The 15,103-nt window shown below is 41.7% G+C and overlaps 1 pseudogene; it reads left to right on the plus strand.

The window, feature by feature from the left end:
* Positions 930-4,128, plus strand: LOC109834743 (annotated as a pseudogene).

Genomic DNA, 15,103 nt, shown 5'->3' on the forward strand with positions numbered 1-15,103 from the left:
GATGTCGGCTAGCGATTGGAGGAAAAGTCACTTCAGTATGAGGAGATGATATTTTCTTAATATCTGGGAAATGATAGATGATCATGGCAAGAGGCAGGTCGGTGGCTGAGTCATCATTCTCTTTATAGGTGTCGTCAAGCAACAGGAGGGGAAGTCATTCAAGCATGGGAGAAGATATCTCGGTGATATCAAGGAAGTGACTTGTGAGGGTGCTACAAAAGTGCGTTATTTGACGAGCTGCAGAGACTGTTGATCTTGATGGGACCATTTAGTATGGCAATGTGGATTTGGAATGTTGATGTATATCCGAAGGGAGTTCTATTTGGTCTTATCCTTTTGGCAGGGGTGCACCAGTCTTCGAGTCATCTTCATCGTTGGTCGACTGGAAAGTCGTGTGAATAACTGAATGCGAGATTGGGCCAACTCATGAGGAGTCGTCTTGGTCATGAAGGGCTGACTGACCCCGTATTTCGTGTCGATGGGGATGACACATTGCTTGTTAGGTCCAACGAAGTTGTCTTTTACTGGGTTTTATGCCACTAAGTTGGTCAAGGTCCCGCTCTTTAACCATAGGATTATCATTTTACGGACCTTTTTATCTTCGAATGGTGAACCACCATAACATATATAAACTATTTGTATTTTTTGAATATACATTGATTTCAGATTTTTGAAAACAGATTATATTAATAGATAATATTGACTTCTGAAAATAGTTTGACTAAAAAAAATTTCCCCCTGTTTTTTTTCATTTCACCGCCTCTTCCCTCCATCTAAAAACCCCCCAAACGGGCAACCCCCCTCTCTCTCCAAATCCCCAAAATCTCTCTCTCTCTCATCTGGACGCCGCCCTCGATCGGGAGACGCTGCTGGGCCTTGGGCTGCTGACGGTGTTCGTGGTGTTCTTGATGTCGGTGGGGTCCATCCTAATGACGGCGTTGACTGTGGGGTCGGTGATCGTCGAGGTTCATAGGGCATTTCGGGTGCCGGAAGATCTGTTTCTTGATGAGCAGGAGGGCGGTGGGGCAACCACAAGGCTACTGTCATTCTTCAGTGGAGCCGCACCCAGTGCCATCGCGGGTGGTGGGCCCGCCCCCGGAGCCCGCGTCTGAGGAGGTGAGGGATTCTGATCCTTGCTTGTTTGAAAGAGGGTATTGATTGAATCTAGGGATTGCTTTGGTTTTTGTGTAGTTGTTTTCATATTGTGGATTATTTGTTAGGGTTTGTGTAGATCTGTTGAGATTCATCTTTTGATTGCATGCATAATGTGGTTTGATTTCGTAAGAAATTTAGGATCTGGTCTTCTTAATGAAATCATGCGCTATCTTTGAACAATTATCTATGTAATCTTAGGGCAATCTTCCTATTATGAATAATATTATGATGTTCTGAGGGCAAAGCGAAGGCTGAGAGGATGCTTGAGCTCATGGATGGATTCTTGAAGAGCGATCCGGTTAGCTTGCAGAAGGATATTTTGGATCATGTGGAGTATACAGTTTCCAGATGGGGCGTTAGCTTTGATGATTTCAAGGCTTACTAGGTAAATTCTCTTCTTTTAACACTTATTTAGTTGAATTATCTTCAAGCAAATGGTAGCTTAAGTTTGATTTGGCTCTGCCAGCCTGCAACTCTTCATGATTGTTGAAATTATCTTCAAATGCAGTTTTTATTAACTCAGCAGTCAAATTGTTCATGTGATATGTTTGTTTGTGATTATATTGTGATTTACCCATGTTTTTAATAGTTATAGGTTCTACTAAGATACAACTGACTCATCTGTGATAGTGCAAATTATGATCACCTATTGGATTCTGCTAAGATACAACTGACTCATCTATGATAGTGCTGATTTTTATTGTTTTTGTTGCAATCAGCGTGCTGATTTTTATTTTCTGTTACACGTAATGGAGCTCACAATTTATATTAAAATTATGGGAATTGCCTTTTGATTGAGACCATGCTTTATGCGTTATAATCTCACGTAACTGATAGGGAGCACTTAAGAACTTGAAGTGATCCATTTTCTACTTTGCACCATTCACCTTTGACAATTGTATTGATATAGAAAAAATCTCTGCTCTCATAACATTTGCAGGCCTTGTCACATAGTGTACGAGACCGTCTTATTGAGAGATGGCATGACACTCATCAATACTTCAAGAGAAAAGACCTGAAAAGGATTTACTTCCTTTCTCTAGAGTTTCTTATGGGTATCAGCATTTTGCACTAAGTTGCTTGTTTGTTTCCTTCTTACTTTTATCTTTTCACATGAAGATTGAGTATTTTGTCCTCTGCATTGTTGCAATGCTTGCTGGAAACGTACAGGGTTCAGAACAATATCTTGATCTATTTGAATTCTCAAAAGACCCTGTCAATTTCAATAATAATCTCAACCCTTGAATTTACTTTTCTTGGCAGAAAAAGTAGACTCATTATTTACAACAAGATCTGTATAGATATCTATAAGACATGAACATAAGTTAAAAAACATAAAATGGCAATGTTTAGTATCTTAAATATACAACTCAAGATGTCAAGAACTTGGAAATGAATTCTAGTTAGCGCCAATGTATAAATACACTTTGTACGCAACTGGCATACTTGACCTGAAATTCATTCCTGACTGTTATCGCATTTTTCAAGTAAAAACATTACCTTTCCATTTATTTGGTTGGCATGACCTTGGTCCGGTTCATCACATGCATGAAAAATTATGTTAGCAACAAGCGGATTGACAATTGATGGATTAAACATTTGTGGTATGACGCCTCATATTGGCAACACATTTAACCATGTATCACAAAGACCTAAGGTTAATCATCACTGGATTTCATTCAACCTCCTGTTCATATAGTAAAGTAGGGATTTTCATAGATTTATTTATATGCTGAAGTTATGTGGACTTGTTATGCTTAAATTGGCACTTGATTTCCTCTAGCATATGGCTTTAGCTAATAGAACTTTCGGATCTGTGTTGTGTGTTACACAGAACATACGAAGAAATTTGTGCTCCTCGTATAGAAGAATTTTGCTTTATTACAGACGACACGTACACCAAAGAAGAGGTATGCTCATTTTCTCGTCACATTTTTCAATGTGCCTTTTGTATATTAGATCGCAAAGTTATGTAGAGAGTTTGTTCACGGATGGATCTGACATAGGCATCCTTACTGAATAACAGGTGCTAAAAATGGAAATTCAAGTACTGAACCTTTTGAGCTTTCACATCTCTATGCCTACTGTAAAAACATTTCTAAGGTAAGTTCTGCTCACCTTGGTTTACCCCTATATCAGATTTGTTTAAATTTCATCTTTGACATGTTCTTATAATTTCTCTGCAAGAGATATATTCGAGCAGCACATACATCATATAAGGTAGGTACTTCTACAATTAAAGTTATGCAGCATGGTTCTGTTTAGACTAACCATACTTTAAATAGTACCAACTTTGGTTTAAGTGAATTATTTTTTGTTAATGCAGGTTTCCCCCCAAGCCTTGAGTCATCTGGCCAATTACTTAGCAGAGCTAACATTGGTTGAGTATAGCTTCATAAAGTTTCTTCCTTCTTTCATTGCTGCATCTGCTGTGTTTCTTGCGAGATGTACATTGGAGCAGTCTGACCATCCATGGGTGAGTGCCTACTGATATCCTTTCTATCAATGAACTCTCAAAAGTTCTCTTGATGGCTTATTCTCAACTTGGCTAAGGCATTTATTACTTTCTTTCGAAAAGCAGAATAGTACTCTAGAACATTATACCTCTTATAAGGCTTCAGAACTCAAAGCTACAGTTCTCGCAATGCAAGAGTTACAGTTCTCAACTAAGTGTACACCAGCTCGGTAATTTTATAGAATAACTATCCTAGATGGAAATCAAGCTATCCTAGATGAAAAAATTTCGTCTAGGATGCTTGATTTTTTACTAGTGAACGTGTCAATGATGTATGCTTTTATAATATTTTAAGAATATATGTGAAACTGATATTATTGTTCTAAAGAGGATTGTATTGATTAGGTTGTAACTGAGAAGTTACATATGATTGAACTGGATATATTTTTTTGCTTATAGGATCAAATGATAAAGATGCGAGCAGATACCACTCAACCTGATGGAACTCGAACAATCACAGATGATGAAATTTGTGCAAAAGTTCTCAAAGTCAAATCGGGCTACATTAAGGATTGTGGTTTTGGCCCTAGACCACTACCATTGAGGTTCTCTCGTTCTTCGATGAGTGAAATGTCTAAAAAGAATAAAGAGTTGCATGAACAGCTTCAAGAGACCCAACAACTTGTAGCAACTCAACAACAAAAGATCGATGCATAAAATGAGGTAATCCAAAGATTGGAGGAGCAAGCCAAAAAACTTGAGGAGTTTATGGCTAATTTTTCCAGGCAACATCCATTAGCTTAGTATTCTTAGTGAACTTAAACTTGGAGAAATGTTTCTTTGATCGTGTTGTATTTGTTATTGATTTAGACTAGCATTGTTACTTATGGTAGAAACTTACTTTCTTTATTTATTTTAATTGGTTTGATGTACTATGGTGACAATTGATGACAATTATTTATATTTTGAGCATTTTTCTTGCAATAGCATTATTATTGATGAAATAAAATTTCCTCATTATAAGTATACTGCTTACATCGTCAAAAAAATATTTTCTCGTTATAGAGTGTATTGTTTGCGTCGACAAAAACATATTTCCTCGCTATATTGATACGACATATAACGGTAAAAGTAATTTTCCTCGCTATAGACCATATAACCTATATCGATAAATGTAAATTTCCTCGTAATTGAACTTCTTTGGCGAGGAATATGGGGTACATCCTACAACGATAAATTTAAATTTCCTTATTTTTGAGTCTCTTTACTGAGGAACTGTTTCCACGAGAAAAAGATACATATAATGAAGAAAATCAATTTCCTCGTTAAAGATTTACCTTTGGTGAGGAACAGTTTCCTCGCTGAAAGACACTTACAACGACGTAAATAGTTTTTTATTACTTTTATTATATATAAATTAAATATTATTCACGTATCATTAGCGAGGAAACTGTAGTTTAGCGATGAAAAATGTATGAGATTAGGTGAGGAAAAATATCGAGGCTAAAGAGTAACAATGAGAAAAGAATATATTCATCGTAAAAAGGATTTCACAAGAAATTATAATATTCCTCGCAGAAACTTTTCTTGACCACCCTACTGCGAGGAAATGGTGACCAAAGTTTTTTTCTCGTCAACACACTATGACGAGGAAATCTCGACTTTCAACGACAAACTTGTTCCTCGCGGATTAGCTTTTTTGTTGTAGTGACGTAATCTAAACGATAAATGGGCATAATATGATAAAATACCATCAGACCATAATTGTTTCAGCTCATCAATTAGAGGCTCTAAGTAAACATCAATATCATTTCCCGATGCATGCTTATCGGGTATCAATAATGAAAGTATCATAAAAGGCTGTTTTATACAAAACAATAGAGGTAAATTATATGGTATTAATACAACTGGCCACGTAGACCAGCCAGAGCTCATTACCCAAAATAGATTGAATCCGTTGCTTGATAGACCCAGTCTTACATTTCTGCAATCTTTGACAAAATGAGGATAAATTTTATCAACATGCTTCCAAGCTAAAGCATCAGCAGGATGTCTCAATTTACCATCATCTACTCGATCTTCCTTGTGCCACCTCATAATCTTTGACGTTTCCTTGTTCATGTACAATCTTCACAATCTAGAAGCCAATGGAAAATGTTGAAGCACCTTGGCTGGAATTTTCTTCTGTGTTATCCCTGTCTCCATTGTAATCCTTATTGAAGAATTTGTGCGTTGCTTCCACCTAGAAACTCCACATGTCGGACACTCTTAAAGGTCTTTATTGGCTTTATGGTACAAAATATAATCATTCGGACATGCATCAATCTTATTATAATCAAGACCCAGAGCAGAGACAATCTTCTCAGCTTGATAAGTTGTTTGGGGTAGGCTATTCTCTCCTCCAGGAATTACAGTCCGAAGCAATTCAAGAAGCATTTCAAAATAATTATCTGACATACCGCTAAGTGTCTTAATATGTAGGAGTTTCAGCATAAATGAAAATCTGGAGTACTCGGTACATCCCTCATATAAGTTATTTTCACTATCTTCTAGTAGCTCCATTATTCGTTTTATTTCTACGGATAAATGCATATCATCAATATTTTCGGCACTTTCGACATCTCTTACCTTTTCAGCTTCAACTTCGATATCATCCCCACTTTTATCTCCGATATCATCCTCGATATTATCATCAACATCATATTCTATAGGTCGAGGAAAAATATCATTCAATATTGTTTCTGTGTCATCTATTCGTTGGCCACCGGACGTACCAACACGAACATTTGGATCCTCATCTTCGGTGATACCTTCCCTATGCCAGTTCTAATATTTATATTTTTCATTAAAACCTAATTTTATTAGGTGGATCCGTATATCATTTCTATTCAGCAATTTTAAATTCCTACACCTACAACAAGGATAATACATAGCACCGCTTCCTAAATTTCTCGGATCTATTTCAGCATAACGCATGAAGACTTCATATCCCTCCTTGTATCGCGTGTCACTGTTTGGGTCAGAAATTGCTATTTTCATTATCATCGAATCTATTATAACTTTAGCCGTTACAATAAACTCAAATAAATAAAAAGTCGATCTTTTTAATTATCATCGAATCTATTATAACTTTAGCCGTTACAATAAACTCAAATAAATAAAAAGTCGATCTTTTTATAAGATCTTCTTACACAATAGTTACAATAAACTCAAATAAATAAAAAGTCGATCTTTTTATAAGATCTTCTTACACAATAAAAATATAATATTACAATTCCTTCAAACAACACACAACAGATGTTTATCGCCTGTTGTTTGCGTGAGATCTTTACCTTTGCCGGGGACGTTGATATCCGTGGACCGCCGTGGATCAGATCTGGTTGACAGATTGAAAATAAAAGCTCCTACTTCACGAAGGAAGTATTCGCTGAAGTGGTAATCCCGACCAAACGAGATTACGACTCTTCTCGGGATTTAAGACCAAGCTTAAATCCGGAGGAATATGGGGGAAAGGGTTTCAGATCTTTCAAACTCTCTTTTTGTTTATGGAAAAACTTCGCCAAGATCTGCTAACCCTCTGAAATTCGTGGCTTCACTCTCAATTTTGATAGCACCTCACCCTCTTGATTTCCTCCCCCTAAAAATAAACACCCGAGCTCGTATTTATAGGCTCTGGTTAAGGGATTTTTGGATAAAAACGAGGGATTCCTTCTTATCTTCAGTTAGTAACTGATTAACCACAGTATCAAATCAGTTGGGATGCTCAGGAACAAACAAATCCTGAAAGAATCCGTGAAAAACTAAAAAAACTAGTTTTAGATCGGAACTGGCCGAATCGCCACTTGGTGGCTCGGGCATGGCCGAGCCACCAAATGGTGGCTCTCGTTTTGACGAGACTCGGCCGCCAGGGGCTTTCTTGGTTTTCCGGGTTTTGACTTGTTCCGTCGTTTACATGTATTTTATTGTTTCACTGACTGGTACGCTTCCTCGATTCGCTTCGCATGTTTCGTGAACGCGCGGATCGCTTGATGGTGGCCGATAAGTGTATGAGCCACTTAGCGGTGGCCGGTGAGTACGCTGGCCATTTAGAACTGGCTGATGAGTGCGCAGGATAATTGGAAGTGTTCGGTGAGCACACTGGACGCTTGGTTCGCCGTTCTGGTGGCCAATGAGCGTACGGGCCACTTGGCGGTGGCCGATGAGTACGCGGGCCACTTAAAACTGGCTGATGAGTGCGCGAGCCAATTGGAGGTGGCTGATGAGCGTGCGGGCCACTTAGAGGTGGTCGGTAAATATGCGGGCCACTTGGTTTGCCATTTTGGTGGTTGATTAGCATGTGAGCCACTTGGTGATGGCCGGTAAGCACACAGGCCATCTGGCGCTGGCCGTTCTGGTGGTTCGTCGCCACGTCATCAACGTTTCACCGATTCGCTTCATGCGCTTGTCGGCATCAGATGATCCTCTTTGACTCGGATAATCCCCTTCGACTTGGATAATGGTGTTCATCGCCTTCTCTTTGTTCGAACTGTGTGAGGACACCTACAGGTATTTTTAGATGCCTACAGATACCCCCCTCCAAAGTATTTCAGACTCATTCTTTTATAGAGGAGTCTAGAATGCTTTGGATATGATAGCCCCCACCTTCAGTCGGTGTCAAAGGACCTGTAGCTGGCTTCAATTCTTGACTTCTTTAGCCTTCAGTCTATTCAGTGTTTTGTCGAATAGATGAAGTTCTTCCGGCACTTGGTTTATCGTCTGACCGTTATCGAAATCTTGAACTGAAGTTGATGCGTAAGTTTCTGAACTTAGCTCTTATCATTGAGTTGACTTTAAACTGATTATCTTTATCGGGAATTCATATATGAATGTGATTGAACTCCCTGGAATCATCCTCTAACCCGGAATCTTTCCTTAGCCTTATTTTGGCGAAATCATCGACGCGTTGACCAGCATCGACCTTTGCGTTGACCGGCGTTAACTTTTGCTATAACGCGCCGATCGGCATTAAGGCAGTTTATACTCGTATGTTTGCTGGAATTTATACAGTTTAAGCTTTTAAGGTATTGGAGCGTGGCGGTCCCAAATGTGGGGCTGCAGGACCAACTATTAAAGCTGATTCATCTGTATGTATGAATGTTGTCGGATCCTCAAGTCATGAGACCAACTAATGGAGCTGGTGTGTCAATGACTCTCACATTTATAGGATTTTTGGCAAACCCTCAGCCATCAACAGGTTTGATGAGCCTTTACCGACTACCGTTTGAGTCGGGCTAGCATGCGGATTGTTTAAGTCTGTTCCGTATGTAACGTTGTGCTAAGAGAGTTAATTCCCTTAGTGCTACGATATTGAATACGTAGACTTCGTCTTTCTCATAGGAATAGACTACCCGGCGACGTGTGTTAGACGTAGTCTTAGGATTTTTGGCAAACCCTCATCCTTTAACGGATTTGGCGTGCCTTTACCGACCCGTTCGAGTCGGGCTAGCATACAGATTGTTTAAGTCCGTTCTGCATGTAACGTTATGCTAAGAGAGTTAACTCTCTTAGTGCTATGATATTGAATACATAGACTTCGTCTTCCTTACAGGAATAAACTAACCGGCAACGCGTGTTAGGCGCTGACTCATCCTTACTTAGGATTCAGGATAAAAGTCCCCAGACTCAGATTCTGGTGTCTTCTTCACTCGGCGAAAGACTAAACCGATAACGCGTGTTAAGCATATACTTATCTCTATTTAGGAATCGAGATAAAGTTCCCCGCGCGTGTAAGGCGTGGATTATGGTGTTATTAATAACGGCCTGCCACAATATCGAATATGTGGGCTTTTGTCCTTTTTACAGTCAAGGACTAACCAGTAATGCGTGTTAGGTGCTGACTTATCCCTACTTAGGCTTCGGGATAAAATTCTCCAGATTTGGATTCTGGTGTCTTCTTCAATCGATGAAAGACTAAACCGACAACGCGTGTTAGGCGTTGACTTATCCCTACTTAGGCTTCAGGATAAAATTCCCCAGATTAGGATTCTGGTGTCTTCTTCACTCAGCGAAAGACTAAACCGGCAACGCGTGTTAGGCGTTGACTTATCCCTATTTAGGATTCGAGATAAAATTTCCCGTGCGTGTGAAGCATAGATTTTAGGAGTTATAATGTTCAAAGATTATGTCTTCTCTTGGGGCAAAGACGAACCCGATGCGGGAGAGGAAGAATTTTATATTCTATCTCCAGTTGCCAATGGAAACTCAAAGTGGGATCTCCACTTCCAGAATCCAGGAATGTGAAACTAAGAGTGGGATCTCCACTCTAAGAATCAAAAAGATTCGGATAATCCTAACTGTCGGAAGGTTTGATTACCGAACTAAAGGTGGGTTTCTCGTTTATCAAGAGTGAATTGAAGTTTTGGCTCTAACTGTAGGAAGGTTTAACCAAATTGAAGGTTTGAGATGACCCTAACTGTAGGAAGGTTTGATCGCTTGATTTGAAAGTGGACCTCTCGTTCATGAAAAGAATCGAGAGGAGATTTTGGTTGTGGTCCTAACCGTAGGAAGGTTTGACCAAGTGGGAGGATTGAGACGATCCTAACTTTTATAGGTTTGATCGCTCAATTTGAAAGTGGACCTCTCGTTCATGGAAGGAATCGAGAGAGGATTTTGGTTGTGGTCCTAACTGTAGGAAGGTTTGACCGAGTAGGAGGATTGAGACGATCCTAACTTTTATAGGTTTGATCGCTCAATTTGAAAATGGACCTCTCGTTCAAGGAAGGAATCGGGAGGAGATTTTGGTTGTGGTCCTAACTGTAGGAAGGTTTGACCGAGTGGACAGTGGGAGTGGGAGTACAAATCACAGTGGGAGTGTTGACTTGTACAAATCACTCAGTGGGGGTTCTTGGTATTAAGTGATAAGAACTTAACATGAAGGAAGCGTTCGGCCTGCTCTCTGTGTACTTTCAACTCTTTCTAGGTGTCGGACGGTGCTACCCCCATAACTTCCAACACGTCCAAAGAGAGGTTGTTGTGACAGGCTGGAGGATGAAGTCCTCTGTGATCAGATCTCGATAGTTCATCGCCTTATTCCGGAAACGCTTGACGAAGTCGTCGACCGTCTCGTCGTATTCCTGTTTCTCATCGAAAAGTGTCCTGATTGACACCTCGGCGTCATCATCAAAGAAGTGAGTGAGGAATAGCCTCTCCAGGTCATCCCAGCTATTGATGCTTACAGGCTTGAGACGGCGATATCAATCGAAAGTGGGCCCACGAGGGTGTCGACGAATGACCGGACCATCAATGCCTCATTGCCAGAGATCATGCCCAAGTGAGACTTGAAGTAGATCAGATGCTGAGTGGGCAAACCCTTCCCGTCGAATGGCGTGAAGTTGGTCAGGTTGAACTTCACCGGGTATGGTATTGAATCCCACTCTCGTGGGTAAGGATACGGAATACCAGTTCTCTTTACCTCTCGAGTAGACATCAGAGTGTTGATTTTACTCTCGAGGTCCTTCATCTTTTCGTCCTCGTCCGTATCATGCTTCGGAAAATTTCTGAGAGGAACAACCGGGCCACCCCCAATGTTGTTATCATTGGTGGGACCAACCCCAGCGTCGTTATTCTCAGTAAGACCACCCCCAGCATTTTGGTCAACAAGCGGGTTGTCAGCATTGATATATTCATCCACGTCTGAATCGCTAGCTGCTTGCCTAACATTATTGCGACGACTGGATTCACCTATTTGATTCGACAAGGCTCGAATCTGTTGGTCGTGTATTTGTCTCACCTCCTGCATAGTCATTTCTATTTCGATTTTGAATGCTTGCTTCTGCTTGGCCAGAGCATCCTCCACGATTTTGGCCACTTCCTTGGTGTTAATCATAAACACCTTGCGAGATTGTCCTGGGCTGGATATTATTTTGTCAGAAGCGACTATAGAGTTGGCATCTGATGCTTCATCATCCGAGGATAATCCCCTCTGCATTCTCTGATAATCCCTTTGTCTAATGGTTCCCGGTCGTAACCGGGATAGACGAAGCGATATGAGCGGGTCAGAATTAGAAGGTCGAGTCAATTTTCCTTTATCAGCCATGTTAATCGTGACTTCTGGAAGTTCGTCATCTTGAGAGACTAATCGTTTCTTGCAGAAGCGTTTTGGCTTGGACTTAGCCATTCCGTTGGAGATCCTCTCGAATACCGAGACCCTCTGAGGAGCGGTCTTAGGACAGCTACACGCTGATAATACTACCCTGACTAGTTTGGTGCATGGACAGTGAGATTCTATTTCTCGGGTACTTCTCTTCCGAGACTTGTTCGTACCCCCAGCCCGATAGTACAACTCGTCGATCAGATGATCGGAGCAACCTATCGTGTGTTGGAACGACACCTCAGGTATAACGCCATTGTCTGACCAACACTTTTCCTTCTGAGAGCTTGCTGCCTTATTGGCGTTCTTAAAAGTCACGCGTTTGGAGCTACGCTTTTGGGAGCGTGAACTCTTGACGGGCTCTTGGACTTCAAATCGTTGTTCGAGGTGGTCAAGTGCAGGGGTTTTCCCATTATAGGAAGGCTCTAACTTGTTGCGAGAGTGTGTGCGACCCTTAGTTCGAGTGGTTGTTTGTGGTTCAGTCACTGGACCCAAGTGTTCTTTGATCGGAACATTGCCTTGATCCTCGTACAAAGGATCAAGGCGATCTGCCATCCTCATCTTGAAATGGGATAAGTCTCTGTGGTCGTGAGGCTTCACCGGAAGTGCGGGATTCATCGGGACAGGAATAGGAGCTGTCAGAGACTCAAACGGGACTGCGGGAGATAAACTGGGTGTGAACCGAACCGAACCAGGTGCGAACCGAACCAAACCGGACGCGAACCGATTTGGTGGATCTCGGCTGGGGGAGCCACCATTTGGTGGCTCGGTTTTGGTCGAGCCACCAGATGGTGGTTCCCGTATTCCGGCAGTTCCTGGTGCTGTTTGACTTTTTGTCGACGCCGTTTCAAACTTTGGTTTCCAGACTTAGTGTGGTTTTGGTGGCTTCTTGATCACCTCTTTTTACTTCAACTTCTGCGCTTCTTGCACGAGAATCCGTGCGTGCGCAATCAAGACGCGGCGCTTCTGAATACACTCCTCGAGGGTTGAGCGGGTCCGTTTGACTTGGATCCATTCATCCGCTGTCGGTTTGGAGGAGATGACATCTGTTTGCTGCTGGGGGCACTTGGTGCCTTATGAGTTTTAGATCCGCCTCATAACAGATCCCGTCAACAGGCTCCAAAGCCTTGGCGAATTAGCGCGCGAGGCACTGGTGCTTCCTTTGGCGAGCTCTTTTCGATAAAGTTGGGGCAGCTACAACGGCTATCTCCATGATTGAGGAGGGGTCCAGATCTGCAGATCCGGCCTCGTTGGAGGCCGGAGGGGCATTGCAAGGCGGGATGGCAGCAGCAACAGAGGACTTGATCTTCTTACGCTTGCGAGGGGCGGAGGATCTGGAGGAGGACAATGACATATACTCCTCGAATTTCAGTTGGTCGAATTCGTACTCGACTTCTTCGTCAATCGGGATCTGGATCCGTGGTTGTGACACGACAGCTTCAGTAGCGAAATTGTTGGCTCCCACTGTGGTCGCCAGTGTGTTTGGGTCAGAAATTGCTATTTTTATTGTCATCGAATCTATTACAACTTTAGCCGTTATAATAAACTCAAATAAATAAAAAGTTGATCTTTTTATAAGATCTTCTTATACAATGAAAATATAATATTACAATTCCTTCAAACAACACACAACAGATGTTTATCGCCTGTTGTTTGCGTGAGATCTTTACCTGTGCCAGGGACGTTGATATCCGTGGACCGCCACGGATCAGATCCGGTTGACAGATTGAAAATAAAAGCTCCTACTTCACGAAGGAAGTATTCGCTGAAGTGGTAATCCCGACCAAGCAAGATTACGACTCTTCTCGGGATTTAAGACCAAGCTTAAATCCGGAGGAATATGGGGGAAAGGGGTTTCAGATCTTTCGAACTCTCTTTTTGTTTATGGAAAAACTTCGCCAAGATCTGCTAACCCTCTGAAATTCATGGCTTCACTCTCAATTTTGACAGCACCTCACCCTCTTGATTTCCTCCCCCTAAAAATGAACACCCGAGCTCGTATTTATAGGCTCCGGATGAGGGATTTTTGGATCAAAACGAGGGATTCCTCCTTATCTTCAGTTAGTAACTGATTAACCACAGTATCAGATCAGTTGGGACGCTTAGAAATAAACAAATCCTGAAAGAATCCGCAAAAAACCGAAAAAAAACTAGTTTTAGATCGGAACTGGCCGAATCACCACTTGGTGGCTTGGCCATGGCCGAGGGAGCCACTGGCCTGGCCGGGTCGTTTTGACACGACTCGGCCGCCAGAGGCTTTCTTGGTTTTTCGGGTTTTGACTTGTTCTGTCATTTACGTGTATTTCATTGTTTCGCTGACTGGTACGCTTCCTCAATTCGCTTCGCGTGTCTCATGAATGCGCGGATCGCTTGACGGTGGCCGATAAGCGTATGGGTCACTTGGCGGTGGCCGGTGAGTACGTGGGCCATTTAGAACTGGCTGATGAGTGCGCGGGCCAATTGGAAGTGGCCGGTGAGCGCACGGGATGCTTGGTTTGCCGTGTGGCTGGTGAGTACGCGAGCCACTTAGAACTGGCTGATGAGTGCGCGAGCCAATTAGAGGTGGCTGATGAGCGTGCGGGCTACTTAGAGGTGGCCGGTGAACATGCGGGCCACTTGGTTTGTCATTTTGGTGGCTGATTAGCGTGTGAGCCACTTGGTGGTGGCCGGTGAGCACACGGGCCACCTGGCGTTGGCCCTTCTGGTGGTTCGTCGCCACGTCATCAACGTTTCGCCAATTCGCTTCATGCGCTTGTTAGCATCAGATGATCCTCTTTGACTCGGATAATCCCCTTCGACTTGGATAATAGTGTTCATCGCCTTCTCTTTATCTCAAGCTGTGTACGAATACCTATAGGCATTTTTAGACGCCTATAGTCACGAAATCTATGATGACGTGGGATATCTATCCATGATTTGTCAGGAATTATCATCATCTATAATTATAGCTGATTATTAAATACGATTAGTCTCACAACTACTAGTACATCCATGACTCTTATACACTCAACACACATCAAACATAAGTTCATATATCATTTAACAATATGAATATTTATCTACATAAAATATATATAAAACGTACGTAGAAACTAATTACACTAATCTAACGGTTGTCATGCGAAGACTTCTATCCATTAAAAATATAGTAGTGCTTACATCCATCTTCATATACTTTGTATATTTTTATTTCTTAAAAATTTTGACAGTACCTACCCGCTGTTCTCCCTGTACACTGTGCGGATGTTATTATGTGTATCATCAATAATCCGAAACGCAGAATAATATACGCTTATTGTACACGGAGAACAACGAATACGTGTTGCCAAAACTTTTAAGAATAAAAATATACAAAGTATACAAAG

This window comes from Asparagus officinalis, chromosome 1, assembly GCF_001876935.1.
Source record: "Asparagus officinalis chromosome 1, Aspof.V1, whole genome shotgun sequence".
Classification (NCBI taxonomy): domain Eukaryota; kingdom Viridiplantae; phylum Streptophyta; class Magnoliopsida; order Asparagales; family Asparagaceae; genus Asparagus; species Asparagus officinalis.